Genomic DNA, 19,586 nt, shown 5'->3' on the forward strand with positions numbered 1-19,586 from the left:
AAGCGACGATTACCCCATTAATTTGAGCCAGGATGAAAGATTTGTGGATGAGGAACGTGAGAGTGAAGGACTAGAGTGCAATGCAGGACGTATCTTTTTTCGCTCTGACCATAACTTAGGTACAAGGGCTCATTGGATTCCACACTTTCTCCTTTTTCTATTGTGGATCACGGACTTGTATTTTAAACCACCTTGGATACTATATCCTCCTGAAAATGAGAGTCGAGAACGCGAAATGGACATTCACAGTGACTTTTATCTCCACGACAATACATCGGCGAAGCACTTTAGCTACGGAGCTAACGTGATAGCATCATGCTTAAATGCAGATAGAAACAAAAGAAATAAGCCCTTGACTGGAAGGATAGACAGAAGATCAACAATACTACCAAACTCTGGACCTGTAACTACACGGTTAATGCTGTACCGCCTGTCGAAGCCTAGCAATGCTGTTGCTAACGACGCCATTGAAGCTAACTTAACTACGGGACCTCGTCAGAGCTATGCTAAAAACATTAGCTATCCACCTACGCCAGCCCTCATCTGCTCATCAACTCCCATGCTCACCTGCATTCCAGCGATCGACGGCGCGACAAAGGACTTCACCCGATTATCGATGCGGTCGGCGGCTAGCGTCGGATAGCGCGTCTGCTATCCAACTCGAAGTCCTCCTGGTTGTGTTGCTGCAGCCAGCCGCTAATACACCGATCTCACCTACAACTTTCTTCTTTGCAGTCTCCATTGTTCATTAAACAAATTGCAAAAGATTCACCAACACAGATGTCCAGAATACTGTGGAATTTTGCGATGAAAACAGAGCTGTTTGTATTGGGATACAATGGTGTCCGAATACTTCCGCTTCAACCATTGACGTCACACGCAAACGTCATCATACCTGGACGTTTTCAACAGAAAGTTTCCCGGGAAATTTAAGATTGCACTTTAGTAATCTAACCCGGCCGTATTGGCATGTGTTGCAATGTTAAGATTTCATCATTGATATATAAACTATCAGACTGCGTGGTCGGTAGTAGTGGGTTTCAGTAGGCCTTTAACCTGACTCTTGCCAGATCCTTGTAGTTCGCTGAGCTCCACACAAGGATCTGGGACTTGTCAATAGGAGACGTATTTCAGAAGGCGAGGCCTTGTAAAAAAAAATCATTGTATGTGATTGGATAAACCACTTGTCCGTTATCTTGAATGATGTGCTACTTCAACCACTCGTGATGCTGGGAAATCCAAAACAGAACAGCAGACATATTGGATAACGACAGAGTGAAAAGTTAGAGAACTTTTACTGAAACAACGCAGCAATTACAGTAGACCAGGGGTGTCCAAAGTGCGGCACGGGGGCCATTTGTGGCCCGCAGCTAATTGTTTACAGGCCCGCCACACATTCTGGAAATACTATTGTAAAAATAAAAAAGAACATTAAAAAAAGTGGAATGAGGTGAAATCTAACGAGAAAAAGTTGCAATGTTGATACAAAAGCTGCCATGCAGGCTGTTTTTTTTCTTTTGTCTGTCTTCATTTTTCTTTTTTTGCCATTGCTCAAAAAAAAAAATAATGACAAAAAATCCATGTTATAATGAATTGTATTCAGGTCTCCAATTACTTCAAATATTTCACTTTAAAATGTTTTATGTGGTAAATATTGCATATATTGTGTAGTAGCCATATAAAAACATCAAAGTTTTCTTTGACAAAAGCGCATAAAACAAACAAAATAATAGTTCCAGCATAAAATTGACAGATATATCTGAAGTTGATCTCGTAACTTAAGTGTTGAAAGTAAAATAAAAACCTAATAAAAATAGTATCCCTTTATGAGTGAGGCACCTTTTGGATCCCAAATATATTTAGTGATTTTTTATTTATCTTTTCACTGTGATTACTCAAAAATATGAAATAATTCAAATCAATGGTGTCCTGCATTATTGATCTTTTAGGGCTTTAATTACTAAATACTAGGGATGTCCGATAATGGCTTTTTGCCGATATCCGATATTCCGATATTGTCCAACTCTTTAATTACATATACCGATATCAACCGATACCGATATCAACCGATATATGCAGTCGTGGAATTAACACATTATTATGCCTAATTTGGACAACCATGTATGGTGAAGATAAGGTACTTTTTAAAAAAAATAATAAAATAAGATAACTAGATTAAAAACATTTTCTTGAATAAAAAAGAAAGTAAAACAATATAAAAACAGTTACATAGAAACTAGTAATGAATGAAAATGAGTAACATTAACTGTTAAAGGTTAGTACTATTAGTGGACCAGCAGCACGCACAATCATGTGTGCTTACAGACTGTATCCCTTGCAGACTGTATTGATATATATTGATATATAATGTAGGAACCAGAATACTGATAACAGAAAGAAATGGGGGGAGGGAGGTTTTTTGGGTTGGTGCACTAATTGTAAGTGTATCTTGTGTTTTTTATGTTGATTTAATAAAAAAAAAACAAAAAAAAAACGATACAGATAATAAAAAAAACGATACCGAAAATTTCCGATATTACATTTTAACGCATTTATCGGCCGATAATATCGGACATCCCTACTAAATACTGCATATTTCAGTTTTATTATAAAAAAACTAAGTTGTTTTTGACAGAAAAGCCATAAAACATTTGTTTTTAATTTGTATTACTTTATATCAACTTAAAGTTGATATAGAGATTTATTGTAAGCGTTAAATAATTTAAAAAAATTATAATAATCTGACTTATTTTTAACATTTTAATGACTGAGACCCTTTATGGTCCCCCGGACCCCTAAAGGTAAAATAAATAAAAAATGCATATATTTTGTTATGGTTTGAAAATGAAAAATATCAAAATGGCCCCCACATGCTTTAATTTTTCCGTGTGCGGCCCTCAATGGAAAAAGTTTGGACACCCCAGCAGTAGACGATCAATGTCATTTGTGCAAGGAAAATATGCGAATAAAAGGCTTGATTGGGAAGCCTTCATTTCTCCTTCACCACCAGTGGAGCGATTAGGTGACTCAAGCTCTCGCCAAACCCGGTCGGAAGAACAGCCAAAACATCCTTGCCACCAATAAATGCCTTCAAAACCGTTCTCTGTTCATCTTTTCAAATCAATCAATCAATGTTTACTTATATAACCCTAAATCACGAGTATCTCAAAGGGCTGCACAAGCCACAACGGCATCCTCGGCTCAGATCCTACATCAGGGCAAGGAAAAACTCAACCCAATGGGATGACAATGAGAAACCTTGGAGGGGACCGCAGATGTGGGGGGAGCCCCCCACCCCCCGGGCGACCGGTGCAATGGACGTTGAGTGGATCTAACATAATAGTGTGAGAGTCCAGTCCATAGTGGATCTAACATAATAGTGAGTGTCCAGTCCATAGTGGATCTAATATAAGTGTGAGAGTCCAGTCCATAGTGGATCTAACATAATAGTGTGAGAGTCCAGTCCATAGTGGATCTAACATAATAGTGTGAGAGTCCAGTCCATAGTGGATCTAGCATAATAGTGAGAGTCCAGTCCATAGTGGATCTAACATAATAGTGTGAGAGTCCAGTCCATAGTGGATCTAGCATAATAGTGAGAGTCCAGTCCATAGTGGATCTAACATAATAGTGTGAGAGTCCAGTCCATAGTGGATCTAACATAATAGTGTGAGAGTCCAGTCCATAGTGGATCTAACATAATAGTGTGAGAGTCCAGTCCATAGTGGGGCCAGCAGGAGATATTCGATAGATTCGACCAAACAGTTGCAATAGCAGAATCAATGTCAGCACACGACTCCTCGCTCCGTGCCGCCATTGTCGTTTGAATCAAATAATCAATTCGGCGCTACGCCACATCTATGAAATCCCGCCTGGCGATCATGATTGGTTCATTATTTTTTGCTATCTTGAAGGAGTTTGCAATGCCCTCGAGCCCAGATCCTTGTGTGGAGCTCAGCGAACTACAAGGATCTGGCGAGAGTCAGGTTATGAGATGCTTACCTGGTCCTGGGGTTACGGGGGTCAAACTCAAGGTTAACATGACCAGTCCTCTATGACTTTTCTGTCTTAAGTTGTGTTGTTGTGAAGCTTTCCCTAGAGAAAAGTACCACAGCCGTGCCCTATAAATCACTATCACGCTCATAAAGACCGATGAGGTCATTGAAGGCAGAACGTAGGTACATACAGTCTGTAGCCAGCCGCTTGTCCCGGCATATCCTTCACATGGTGTAATTTGGTTGAGTTAAAGAGTGAATAAAGTGCTCTTGCTCTTAAGTGCTTTTAGTTGTGCAGAGCTGAAGGATGCAGACGCATTAAATGTTGTTCCCAGTGTGCAAAAAAGTCAAATAAAAAAAAAAGTGACACAATAAAGCCAGTCCCTCAGTTACAGTACATTAGTAAAACCCTCTATGAGACATGGTGCATGAAGAATCTAACCTTTGGACAGTTGTGTGGACCATCCACTTGACTGGTGCCCTTCGTTCATGAATATTCCCGGAAAAACCCTTGCAAATATCACACAGTATCACTGTAGCATACATATATTTGCATTTCTCATTTGACTTCTGACCTTTTCACAGGCGTCCTTCTTATTTAAGCACATTGTATCGGTACAGACCAGGATTGTCCCAATATCAGTTTCCGTTGTTCAGTTTCAGTTTCAGTTTATTTCGAACATGCATACAATACACTGTAGTGTATCACACAATTCCAGTTGTTTTATTACAGCACGTCTGAAAAGTAGTAGGAAGAAGCAGAGATTATTTAATCCTACCCCTTTTTATACCCTAGCAATTTTATCCAATTTCCTTGTTCTCTGTAACAGAACAGTGAACATTAAATAATAAATAAATATACCATAGTAAGCATACAAATATTAAATACATAAATTATCTTTGTCTCAACATCGGTACCAAAATGTATTTTGATATTTTTAAAAATAAAGGGGACCACAAATTAAAAATTAAAAAAAACACTGTACTGCAGCTGTTACATATACTGTAATATTGTACATGTTAATTGGGATTTGTTATATATTGTATATATTATATAAAAATATAATAATAATATATCAGTATATATTAAATACTGTGTATTTAATATGTAAATATTACATATATTATATAAAAATATAATATATCAGTATATATTATATACTGTATATATCCTATGTAAATATTACATGTATGTTATATTGCCACTATGGTACATATTTTGTCTACTTAATACCTGCAGTATCATTTCCATCATTACCCTTTCCATTCTTTGAAACTGAGCTACTGTGTGGAACAATTTCCCTTGTGGATCAATAAAGTTTGTCTAAGTCTAAGTCTAAATACTGTAGTGGATTGTCCGAAGCTTAAGCAGGCAACAAAAGTAGTTTAGTACAACAAATTTATTTACCCATTATCAGAAGTGCAGGTTGAATTAAGTTGGCCGTGCAGACAGACCACATGTTACTCCGGAGTAAACAAGACACACACAAGCCAAAATCACTGTCGAGTTCCGGTCTTCTGACATTTTTTATATGTCTCTTGTGCGTCATTGTTTCTTATCGAGTGCGTCAATGTCTTTGTTTTCCCTATCTGTTCCATAACAACTCGAATCCTTTAGACAGTCAACACATTCTGTAGACAGGTTGGCACGACTTAATATTCACTTTTGTCCCACTGGCACAGAATAGAAGAGAAATTAAATGAGCGTACATTCTTATTAGACATGCAATATAGGTCAAAGGTCAGAAATTCTACTACATACCCGCCTTCCAGGGTCTTAAGACCCTGGACCAAAACAATTTCTGATGTAGACCACTAATCTCTACCACAGATAGAGGCAAAAACCTCAATGTTTTTATATGAGGCAAAAATTCCGTCTATGACCCTCCTTCAGAGCGATCGCTGTTACCAGCCTGCAGTAAAACCATCTCACAGAACACAATTAGTGGCCTACCCTTTGATTTAGTAAAGTAATAACAAATACTTTGATCATGAACATCATTGAACATAAATAGATGAATCTATATAGACTTATGACTGTAAGACATTTGCAAAAATATTTTTCCCGGCATTTGCAATGGATGTAGTTACCAATATTGTTAATTACCAATTAATTTTGAACACACAACTGAATTTCGTATGAGTCCATGTTCGATTAGTGCTCGTATAGATGGCTCGGTGGTGCCTCAGGCTGGTGGCCTGCCGACACCTCGTTGGGCTTTTGGCTGCCTTGGTGAAGAAAGAGATCCACTCAAACAGTCTGTCTCTGTCTCTTCTTGGGGTGTGGTTCAGTCCATTGGGCAGACTGTTCAGTGGCCGGTGCGTGCTGGCCGAAATTGGGGAAAACTCAGGTAGAGTTGGAGCTGTGGGGGCTTTGGGGAAGGCTGGGGCAGAGTATGGGGCGTGGGGCTTTGGTCCAGGCCCTCGGCTTGCTTCAGGCCTCCTCGCTGCTTCGGCACTCCCGACACTTCTTTCACAGCTGCTGGAGTCCCGGTGGACACATTGGCTGGCAACCTTAGTTGTTCTCGTCATCGCTGGCAAGGTGTTGTCTCTCCTCTCGGTTCCTTCCAGTCAGGTATCGGGTGTTGGTCCTGGATTGGCTTTGACCGTGCCCCTCTTAGCAAGTGCAAGGGAATCTGGAGTGGCTGCTTTCATCCTCAAATCTGCACAGAGGAACTGGCACACAAATTCTACATTTTGCAAACTTACCATTTTGGTCTCATGGTCTTTCCACCTTCCTAGGAAGCTGCTGGTCCTGAGAAGTGCTGATCTTGTGACTGAAGAAGATTAACCTGTTTTCTTAAATTAGGTGCCGTTGTTTGACCTAATCTTTTTGGGGAAACCATGTCGGGATATTAGATCATTCACAAAACATTTAATTACTGAATTGGCACCCTCCTTTGAGGTTGGGGTTGGTTTCGCCAACCACTGCAATTGTCAATCTAAATCATTACGTTCCTTTATCCTTGTACCGGATTGATCATATTGATTAAATAAAACCTCAACACGCTCAAACTTGACCCAATCCAAACTCACCTCCCCCCTCTGTCCCTCTCACAGGGACAGTGTTAGTCGTAGTAATAGTATAGTAGTAGTAGTATTAGTAGTTTCAGAAACATCCAAGAAAAAGAAAAGACAGCTGATAGTCAAGTGCAGCAAGAACAGAGGCGGAGGACAGGTCATGTTTGAGGTCACTGTTCGCTTTGCAATAGTACTTTGATATTTTTACAACACCTAGTGAATTATTGTGGCCTCAATAATTCACTAAATAGTTGTATTTAATTTAGTCTATCTATGATGGGACAATGCACAGAAACATTAAGTTCAGAAACAGATATGTTCTGTACCAGATTATATCTAAATAGCTACTTTCCATCTGCAATCCCTGGCTACCTAAATTAAAGGGATCCAAAAATCAAGCAATAAAATTATGACACTAATTAATCATGATAAATATATACATTCATAATAATCAATAATTAATCAAAAATAATCATACTGTAGCATGTAATCAATTTAAGAAAAGTCACCAAATGCCCCTTCATGGACACATACTTACCATACAATACAACCACACCTTATTGACATCATCACACAAAGACAATACATGCTCTTGTTCACATCTGTCATCATTCATAACAACAACCAAGCTTTTAACAGCCATACCTCACAATTTGCAACAAAAATGCTCTCATAGATAATTATAATACTCATTAAATTGATGTGTCAACATAATGCCCATCTTAGTGACCGTGTGAGCAGCCTTGATTGCTCCAAAGCCACTTTTTAATTTCAAATTTTCTATTCCTTTTGTTATAACATGGAGAAGGCTAATTGGTCTGTACATGTTCTGGTCTTCTTTATTTCCTGCTTTATGGATTTAATCATAGTAGCAGTTTCTCGACGTGGTAGGGAAAGTCTTTTCCATTATTGATTTATTTATCAATTGTTGTTATACGAGCAATAATACAATCCTTATATGTTTTTAGGAAGTGTAGTAGAATTTCTGACCTTTTGACCTATATTTCTTGTCTTTTAAGAATGTCCGCTCATTTTCAATACTCTTGTATTTTGTGCCATTGAATGGACCAGTTGTGGGACAAAAGTGAATATTGAGTCGTGCCAACCTGTCTACAGAATTCGAGTTGTTATGGAACAGATAGGAAAAGCAAAACAAGACATTGACGCATTTGATAAGGAACGATGACGCACAACAGACATATAAAAAATGGGAGAAGACCGGAACTCGGGGGTGATTTTGGCTTGTGTGTGTCTTGTTGGCTCCGGAGTAACTTGTGGTTTGTCTGCACGACCAACTCAATTCAACCTGCACTTCTGAAAATGGGTAAATAAATTTGTTGTACTAAACTACTTTTGTTGCCTGGTTAAGCTTCGGACAATCCACCACACAAATTGGCGTCACGAACGGGGTGGTTTAGAAGCTACAGGTCGACAGCCGCTCTCGCTCTCTCTGTCAGGCAGACAGTGTGCTGCACGCGCGCATCTAATACAAGGTAAGCGTTTTGCTTAAAGTGTAAACATTTTCTGCCTGGAGAGAGCCAGATCGATAAGACTAATTGCTGAATCTATTTTGATAAAAGATAGGTTTAGTCAGGTTCTCCAAAAACAACCTGGACTGGGGTAAATTATGGTTGGATTGAGTTGTTTTATATGTGATCATTTGTCTGTGTGTTTGTTGAAAACTTGTGATTTCTTGTTTTTAACATCAGGGGATTGTTGATAGAATTTTGGTGGTTTGGAGTGTAGAAGCATAGACTATGTGAGACGAAAAATTTCTCTTAACCTCTTCATCCTCTGTCGTTGCTGGCAGAGGATGCTTCTTTCTGCAAGTGCATCAGAATTAGCCAGAGTTGGATACAGCTAAATTTAAGGCAGGGTTTTGCTAACTGGTGGCACATTTGGCCCATACAAATTTATGAAGTCTATGAATGTGCGACATATCTCTCTATGTGGAAACTGCAGCGTTGGAAAAGCCTCATTTTGGGTGACCGTTTGGTGACTCCGGTAAAGGAGATCAACTGAGCTGTATTTGTCACGACGTTCTGTTTAATTGGCTGCAGTATAGATGGATATTGATCGGGCTGCATATGGTAGAGCTTTGGTGGAGCTTTGGTGAAGCTTTGGTGAAACTGTATGGAACTGACCAAAACATGATGACTGTAGAGCATTGGGTGATTATCAGTGACTCTATGGTGCTTTTATGCTGTTGCCGTGTATTGGTCAGGGAGTAAAACCAGGAGCTGCTCCGCTGGAACGGGTTAATCGCCGTTGTATGAGTAATGATGGAACCTGGGTTTGTTAATGAGACGGCCGATTCCACAAAAGCACGCGTGCATTAGTTGTTTATATTGGTCCGGACCAGGGGGGAGTGGTTTGTGGGATAAAAATGTGTGTGTTTTTTAAATTTATATATATATATCTGCGTATTTTAATAACTTTTGTGTAGCACCTGGTTTCTTATCTGGTTTAATTCCCCCCCTTCCTTTTCCTCCCCCCCTCTCGCAACTTCCCTTCACGCTTTTTCTCACAGCCCCGCTATCTGTAAAAGTTTGGAAATTGTCTAAAATGTGTGTGCGTGTGAGAAAGTAGACAAAGTTTATGTACAGAAAACATATGAGTGTATGATCTATCCATTTAATTATCTTATTCCGCTCTCGGAGGTTGGATCGCGGGGGCAGCAGCCTAAGCAGGGAAGCCCAGAATACCCTCCTTAAACTTGACTATTTGTCCATCTAAGAGTGAATGATAAATGTTGTTCTTATTATTAAGGTTCTGATATGATACAGCTGTGCTTCTGGATGAGAAAAGTAGTTGTCTATTGCATTTACTTTTAACTGTGCTGGTAAATTCTCTGTGTGTGAGTGACTGTGTGACGCATATAGTCTCAGCTGGGAGACATTTTGAGATAAGAGTGTGTGCGTGTGACGAGGCTGTGTGAGTGACAGCTGCGTGAGGCATTGGTTCGAAGAGGAGTGACACTGATAGCATTGAGCTAGGTTAGCATTGTGTTAGCAGAGCATTGAGCTAGGTTAGCATTGAGCTAGGTTAGCATTGAGCTAGGATAGCATTGAGCTAGGTTAGCATTGTGTTAGCAAAAGTTTGCTTACTGAGGCATAGTAAGGCTAAGTTAGCATCTAGCTTGGCATTACTAAGTGTGGTTGAACAGTTATTCTCGGTCTGTAGAGTGTGCTAGTAGTAGGTGCTTGCTAAGTCCAGTAAAATAATAGATATATGGAAAATTACACGTTTAAATATCAATCAATAAATACGGATTGTGGGACATTGAAACATTGTTTAATTCATCATTCATTTATATGTCTAGTATATTTTTTTTTTGGTACAGCCTTGTTGCTTATCTGATCCATCCAGTTTCTGTGTGGAAGTTGAGACAAACACACACGCACGAACATCATAGATTAGGACACATTGTAACTTTGAATTAATAGTTATACAACAAATAAATTAATAATATTGAATTTAAATTTGAGAAAGATAAATTGATTATACATTGACATTTTAATTTTTTTAGGAATAAACACACAATAAAATAAAAGTTAAATGTATATTCTAATACATCTAAGGGCATCTGTGAAACATAGAGTCTGAAGAAGTACAGATAAGAGCCACTCAGCGCCATTGTCAAAACAAAACGTAGAGAAGCGTTAAACAAATTCTAATCAGAAGGAAGACAGACCAAAATATGAGAACTTAAGTAAACAGACAGCAAGTAAACCAGAAATAATAATGTAAATAAATAACAAAGAAAGCAAATTTCTATGTGACATTGGTGCATGTAGAATTACAAATAGAGAATAAAACTAAATGGAAATAACTGTCTGCAAGATGAGCATGACGTCATGAATTGTGCTCGGGTTAGTAATAGATAGATAGATAGACAGATAAAACGTTATTGATTCCTTCAGGAGAGTTCCCTTTGGAAGAAGAACTAAAAAGTAAACAGTAACTAATAAGGGTATAAATGGAAACAAAATAGATTCTATTAAAAGAGAAACTAGGCATTAACGACCATGATATAAAAAAGTATTGCACTGTTATTGTTTTGCATTCCCTGTCATCCTAGCCCCCCAAAGAGGAGTTGTACAGTCTAATGATGTATGAGACAAAGGATTTTTTATAGGCTAAACCAGTAGTTCTCAAAGGAGGGTATGGTGTTTCCGCTCGGACAAAAAAGGGAGGTACTTGAAGGTATGCCAAGGGGTACCTGAGATTTTAAATATTTTAAAATAGCGACAATTCAAAATCCTTTATAAATATAATTATAGAAGAATAATTCTTCAACAAAATAAATATTTAGAATTAAGTTCACGAGCCCAGATGGATCTCTATTGCAATATCCAAAGAAGGTTGATGATTGATTATATGTATAGAAATCTTTATTATAATTTAATCACTATTTTAATTTTTAAAACGTTTTAGTTATTCTTATTTTTTGTTTGTCCAAATAAGTCAAGTAAGACCACAACAAATGAGCAATATGATGCACTGTTATACAATTTAATAAATCAGAAAATAATGACATTATGCTGTATTTTATTTCTTTAATTTACTGGAAAAAAAAAGGTTAAAAACCACTGCCCTAAATCATATCTAAAGCTAAAATTATTTTATAAGACTGATTATTTTGGATTCGTAAATAGTATGCTGTTGATTGTGGTTAGCTGCAAGTTTGTTTATTTGTTTGTTTAGTTGCTTGAGTGAAATGGGAAGAAATCAATAGGAATAATTACATGCAAAATGGAATAAAACTATGAGTGCGATAGATAATGAATGAATAGATGAAATAAGTTTATTTTGGTCATGTAATCAACCATCAACCAATTTGTGTGAGCAGTTTAACAGTAAATTAGACATATTAACAATCATACACATTTACACACAGAAAAGAAAAGAAAAAAGAATGACCGAAAAAAGAATAGGCGGAAGCCAAAGCTTATATTGGCCTATGATATACAATTACTGAACATTAAATTACCTGGAACATCAACGTTAAAAGATGAAAGTAATTGTTACTATATTTTATAATGTTAAAAAACTTTACTTTTCAAGGGTCTCTTAAACCATAACAAAAAACTACATGTGTTCAGCTCATCACTGAGGATGGTACATCATTTAACTCCTAAAACTGAAATACATTTGTGTTTTTATTTTATTTTACTTGACCTATTTCAAAAATCGATACCCCCCGTAAATGATAGTGTCTCCTCATAATGTAAACAAGCTAAGAATACAAACCGGAAGGCTGTTGTTCTTTACTCGGAAACATAATTGCAATTGTTTTAAAATTAAATTATCTGAACATTTAACACATTATGACTTAAAAAATGGATTGATATGATCATAACAATAATGCTTTGTGTAATATTGAAATGAGCCTTTTAAGTTTAAGTATTGGGTCTATATTTATTCTATAAACATTTCCCCAAACTTCAAAACAATATTACATATGGAAAAATAAATGAATAAAATAACATGTGCAGACATTGCTTATTCAGCATGTGTTTTACTTTATACCGAATAGCAATGGATTTGGATATTTTTCTTTAATATGTTCAATATGTGGCTTCCAACATATTAATGATCAATTATTATTCTCAAGAATGTAGTTCATATACTCTGTCAATTTCCACTTGATTCAACTTTAATTTTTGTTTCACAATTTGACTTTGCACCCTGGACAGGTCGCCACCTCATCACAGGGCCAACACAGATAGATAGACAGACAACATTCACACACTAGGGCAAATTTAGTCTTATTAATTACTACATATTGAGATCTATTACTTAAAATAACTACTTAACCACTGTTGTGAAACACCTTTCTAATTTATGGGAGTATTGGGATAGGATTGAGGAAGATGTCTGCTGTGGTGGTGGTTAGTTTGGAAATTAATTTAATAAAAGTAACTTTAAAGTGCAGTCTGACATTTTAGTTTGGAGTAATTTATATTTTTATTTAGACATTTCAGTACACCATACTTCTGGATGTTGAGCTAGAAGAGGATAATGGCATGACAGAATAAAGTTAGAATTAAAGTTGGGGTGCCAGTGATTGTCACACACACACTGGGTGTGGTGGAATTTGTCCTCTGCATTTGGCCCATCCCCCGTGATTGCCCCTGGGAGGTGGGGGAATCATGTTTGGTGATTTGGCTCCCAAGTTTTTTGTGGTCTTTGGTATGACTCGACCGGGGTTTTGGGCTTGCGACCTGCCGATCTCAGGGCGGACACTCTAACCACTAGGCCACTGAGATAAAGGAGGCAAACCAAATCTCAACAGCTTTCAGTTAGCTACAGATTTTGAGAGTATAATGCGAATAACTATAACTTTACAACTGTTTTGCTGTGAATAGTGTTGAATAATAATTACAAAAAACAGCCTACATTAATAATTAGAATAAGAGCCGATATGTAAAGTTAAAAATAAAAAATAAAAAAGAGCAGAAGTGTGATTAGGGCTGGCGCTTAGAGCATGGCCTTGTATGTTTGTTGTGAATAGGTTAGATAACCAGTCGGAGACAGACAAGGCAATACAAGACTCAAAGTGCTTCACAGACAACAAAGGGAAATGAAAGAAAATAAAAGCAAAATTAAAATGCAGACAATAAAAATAAACACAGTGCGGACGTTAAAAGTTAAAAGATTAAAAGATTAAAAGATTTAGCTGAAAGATAAGGAGAAACGTGAATAAAAACATTCCTTTGTTTTGGAGAGTATCACGCACAGTGGGAGGTCAGAGTGCAATCATGACAGCTTGATCGCGCCTACTGATAGACAAATGATAGTTTAAATTAACTTATACATAATCTTTAAGTGAATTAAAAGGGTACTTAAATACACATGAAGTAGTACGTATAATCTTTGAATTAAGGTTATTGATTAGCAATTAATGGGATCGTTAAGACTGTAATTTAAAAAAAAACAAAAAAAAAACGTGATATGCAAAATTGAACTAACCGAGAGGATATGAAAACGATGGGTGTACATGTTTTGAGTTCCAAATTCTGGAGGAAAAAACCTCAACAAAACGTAAAACCATTCAGACGGACTTGGGTGGTAGCCACGGTTGTGCTACGTCAAGCGAGGGTGGAAAGGATGTGCAGCCGGGGGACTGCCAATCTGAACAAGACAAGCTCCAAAGTTGTAGCCAGAACATGCTCACAAAAAATACAGGTGTGACAGCAGGACGAACAGCAGGATACAAACAGACCCCTGCTGGACATAAGTGTCAACGGACAATGTTCAACACAATCTTTGAAGCATTCCTTTGTGGTCAACCTGCACACACCTTGTAATGACCTGCTTACGAACTGTGCCCTGACAATTCAATACTGCACAGAAGGAACTTCCTGATGTTGCCTGACAGCACGACATCAGCTGACAACTACTGGGGACGCCTCCCAGGAATGAGTGGAAGACGGGGACTGCTCCAACTGTCCTAGCACTTGCTGACTGAGGTGCGTCCGTGTGTCCTGCCACCCAAACCGCCAAAGTGTATGATCACCAATTGGACGACTCATAATAGGAGCCTTTTGACTCTTATATATGGTGGGACTCAAGGTATGGCCGCTCATGTGAACTATCCTTACAACAATTAGAATGGTATAAGATGGACAACTAATGACCCACATTGTTCCTTTGCTCTCTGTATTTGCGTATTGAACCGATACGCAAATACCACATTTTCAATTATTTCGGTTGTCTGTTAAAAACATAGCTATTGGTTGCAATTTGGACATTTCTGCTGTAGGCTACAAAGAGCTAGCAGCTACACAACAGCTGAGCTAAAATAAAATTTAAGCATATCAAAAAAATTATAGTTGCTTATTACATACACAAAGTCGCAGAGAGACAGAAGTCTGTAGAAAGTAATCAGTAACAAACGTGTCCGCATTATTAAACTTTCTACCACAGGAAACATACTGAACAAATACAGCAGTTACTGTCAGACTCTAATCCGGATTACCTTGTCTATCAGAGACATGGTTAAAACCCACAACACCTTTCGTTCAAATTAATGTCCCGGGGGACAAGATTACAGAAAAGACAGATCGAGTGACAAAGGGGGGAGGAATTATGATTTATGAAAGGGAAAACATTAAAAGTAGATCAATTTGAGTATGTTGAAATTAAAATCACATGTTCCTCAGAAATGTATTTCAAGGTAATTGTAGTATACCGACCGACCACAGCTAAAGACATTTTTCTTGATTCATTTTCAGACATCCTCAAACAGCATAGTATGAAAGAAGTAACGTCATGGGGGACGTTAATCTGGACTGGTTAAATAAAACACGTAGAAAGAAACTTATGGATATTATAAACGGCTTCTACATGATACAAATGATAAGCAGCCCTACTAGAATTACAATTGGATGACAAAAATCAAAGAGAACATCTGTAAATACACGAATACAAAACCAGAAAGAAGAGTGCTAAAATAAAAATACCATTGGATTAATAAAACAATTTGGATTCTAATAAAGACATCGGGACTCAGCTCTCAAAAGAGAAATTATAACAGGTCTAAATACAGATGTATGATTTTAAAAGTTTGGAGGAACAAAGTTACAATGTTTATGCGGAAGTCTAAGGCTGACTTTCACTTAGAATTAATCAAAGCTGCAAAAGGGAACATTAGAAAGTTATGGAAAACCAGATACAAACTTACGGGGAGAGAGCAAACAAGAAACAACACTGTAACATTGAGTATCAATGGCGCTACTATCGCAGACAGTCTGGACATAAGTGGTAATTTTAATGAACATTTCATCAGTCTGTACAAACCCTGAATAAAAATCCCTCAAAATCAGTGCAAATAATTGTCATTTATTCAGGATGGACTCATTTTAGAAGTAACAAATGAAACAAAGTTAAACAAAATCTTCATTGCATTATCAGACTCACGATCTAGAGATATATATATGGGTTGGACACTATCTTCATAAAAACATATAAGGATTGTATTATTGCTCGTATAACAATGATTGATAAATAAATCAATAACGGAAAACACTTTCCCTACCACGTCGAGAAACTGCTACTATGATTAAATCCATAAAGCAGGAAATAAAGAAGACCAGAACATGTACAGACCAATTAGCCTTCTCCACGTTATAACAAAAGGAATAGAAAATTTGAAATAAAATAAAAAAAGTGGCTTTGGAGCAATCAAGGCTGCTCAGATGGTCACTAAGAGGGGCATTATGTTGACACATCAATTTAATGAGTATTATATTTATCCATGAGAGCATTTTTGTTGTAAATTGTGAGGTATGGCTGTTAAAATCTTGGTTGTTGTTATGAATGATGACAGATGTGAACAAGAGCATGTATTGTCTTTGTGTGATGATGTCAATAAGGTGTGGTTGTATTGTATGTTAAGTATGTGTCCATGAAGGGGCATTTTAGGATTTCTCTTAATCTGATTACATGCTACAGTATGATTATTTTTGATTAATTATTGATTATTATGAATGTATATATTTATTATGATTAATTAGTGTCATAATTTTATTGCTTGATTTGTGGATCCCCTTAATTTAGGTAGCCAGGGACTACAGATGGAAAGTAGCTATTTAGATATAATCTAGTACAGAACATATCTGTTTCTGAACTTAATGTTTCTGTGCATTGTCCCATCATAGATAGACTAAATTAAATACAACTATTTAGTGAATTATTGAGGCCACAATAATTCACTAGGTGTTGTAAAATATCAAAGTACTATTGCAAAAGCGAACAGTGACCTCAAACATGACCTGTCCTCCGCATCTGTTCTTGCTGCACTTGACTATCAGCTGTCTTTTCTTTTTCTTGGATGTTTCTGAAACTACTAATACTACTACTACTATTACTATTACTACGACTAACACTGTCCCTGTGAGAGGGACAGAGGGGGGAGGTGAGTTTGGATTGGGTCAAGTTTGAGCGTGTTGAGGTTTTATTTAATGGATATGATCAATCCGGTACAAGGATAAAGGAACGTAGTGATTTAGATTGACAATTGCAGTGGTTGGCGAAAGCAACCCCAACCTCAAAGGAGGGTGCCAATTCAGTAATTAAATATTTTGTGAATGATCTAATATCCCGACATGGTTTCCCCAAAAAGATTAGGTCAAACAACGGCACCTATTTTAAGAAAACAGGTTAATCTTCTTCAGTCACAAGATCAGCACTTCTCAGGACCAGCAGCTTCCTAGGAAGGTGGAAAGACCATGAGACCAAAATGGTAAGTTTGCAAAATGTAGAATTTGTGTGCCAGTTCCTCTGTGCAGATTTGAGGATGAAAGCAGCCACTCCAGATTCCCTTGCACTCGCTAAGAGGGGCACGGTCAAAGCCAATCCAGGACCAACACCCGATACCCGACTGGAAGGAACCGAGAGGAGAGACAACACCTTGCCAGCAATGACGAGAACAACTAAGGTTGCCAGCCAATGGGTCCACCGGGACTCCAGCAGCTGTGGAAAGAAGTGTCGGGAGGCCTGAAGCAAGCCGAGGGCCTGGACCAAAGCCCCACACCCCATACTCTGCCCCAGCCTTCCCCAAAGCCCCCACAGCTCCAACTCTACCTGAGTTTTCCCCAATTTCGGCCAGCACGCACATGCCACTGAACAGTCTGCCCAATGGACTGAACCACACCCCAAAGAGAGACAGACTGTTTGAGTGGATCACTTTCTTCACCAGGGCAGCCAAAAGCCCAACTAGGTGTCGGCAGGCCACCAGCCTGAGGCACCACCGAGCCATCTATACGAGCACTAATCGAACATGGACTCATACGAAATTCAGTTGTGTGTTCAAAATCAATTGATAATTAACAATATTGGTAACTACATTCATTGCAAATGCCGGGAAAAATATTTTTGAAAATGTCTTACAGTCATAAGTCTATATACATTCATCTATTTATGTTCAATGATGTTCATGATCAAAGTATTTGTTTTTCCTTTACTAAATCAAAGGGTAGGCCACTAATTGTGTTCTGTGAGATGGTTTTACTGCAGGCTGGTAACAGCGATCGCTCTGAAGGAGGGTCATAGACGGAATTTTTGCCTCGTATAAAAACATTGAGGTTTTTGCCTCTATCTGCGGTAGAGATTTAAGTTAGTGGTCTATATCAGAAATTGTTTTGGTCCAGGGTCTTAAGACCCTGGAAGGCGGGTATGTAGTAGAATTTCTGACCTTTTGACCTATATTTCTTGTCTTTTAAGAATGTCCGCTCATTTTCAATACTCTTGTATTTTGTGCCATTGAATGGACCAGTTGTGGGACCAGTTGTGGGACAAAAGTGAATATTGAGTCGTGCCAACCTGTCTACAGAATTCGAGTTGTTATGGAACAGATAGGAAAAGCAAAACAAGACATTGACGCATTTGATAAGGAACGATGACGCACAACAGACATATAAAAAATGGGAGAAGACCGGAACTCGGGGGTGATTTTGGCTTGTGTGTGTCTTGTTGGCTCCGGAGTAACTTGTGGTTTGTCTGCACGACCAACTCAATTCAACCTGCACTTCTGATAATGGGTAAATAAATTTGTTGTACTAAACTACTTTTGTTGCCTGGTTAAGCTTCGGACAATCCACCACAGAAGATAGTGTCCAACCCATATATATATATCTCTAGATCGTGAGTCTGATACTGCAGTGAAGATTTTGTTTAACTTTGTTTCATTTGTTAATTCTAAAATTAGTCCATCCTGAATAAATGACAATTATTTGCACTGATTTTGAGGGATTTTTTATTCAGGGCTTGTACAGACTGGATGAAATGTTCATTAAAATTATTACTTATGTCCAGACTGTCTGCGATAGTAGCGCCATTGATATTTAATGTTATAGTGTTGTTTCTTGTTTGCTCTCTTTCCGTAAGTTTGTATCTGGTTTTCCATAACTTTCTAATGTTCCCTTTTGCAACTTTGATTAATTCTAAGTGAAAGTCAGCCTTAGACTTCCGCATAAACATTGTAACTTTGTTCCTCCAAACTTTTAAATCATACGATCTGTATTTAGACCTGTTTTAATTGCTCTTATGAGAGCTGAGTCCTCATGTCTTTATTAGAATCCAATGGTATTTTTATTTTAGCACTCTTCTTTCTGGTTTTGTATTCGTGTATTTACAGATGTTCTCTTTGACCTTTGTCATCCAATTGTAATTCTAGTAGGGCTGCTTATCCTTTGTATCATGTAGAAGCCGTTTATAATATCCTTAAGTTTCTTTCTACGTGTTTTATTTAACCAGTCCAGATTAACGTCCCCCATGACGTTCCTTCTTTCATACTATGCTGTTTGAGGATGTCTGAAAATGAATCAAGAAAAATGTCTTTAGCTGTGGTCGGTCGGTATACTACAATTACCTTGAAATACATTTCTGAGGAAAATGTGATTTTAATTTCAACATACTCAAATTGATCTACTTTTAATGTTTTCCCTTTCATAAATCATAATTCCTCCCCCCTTTGTCACTCGATCTGTCTTTTCTGTAATCTTGTCCCCCGGGACATTAATTAGAACGAAAGTTGTTGTGGGTTTTAACCATGTCTCTGATAGA

The sequence above is a fragment of the Entelurus aequoreus genome, linkage group LG12 (genome assembly GCF_033978785.1).
Source record: "Entelurus aequoreus isolate RoL-2023_Sb linkage group LG12, RoL_Eaeq_v1.1, whole genome shotgun sequence".
NCBI classification, from domain to species: Eukaryota; Metazoa; Chordata; class Actinopteri; order Syngnathiformes; family Syngnathidae; genus Entelurus; species Entelurus aequoreus.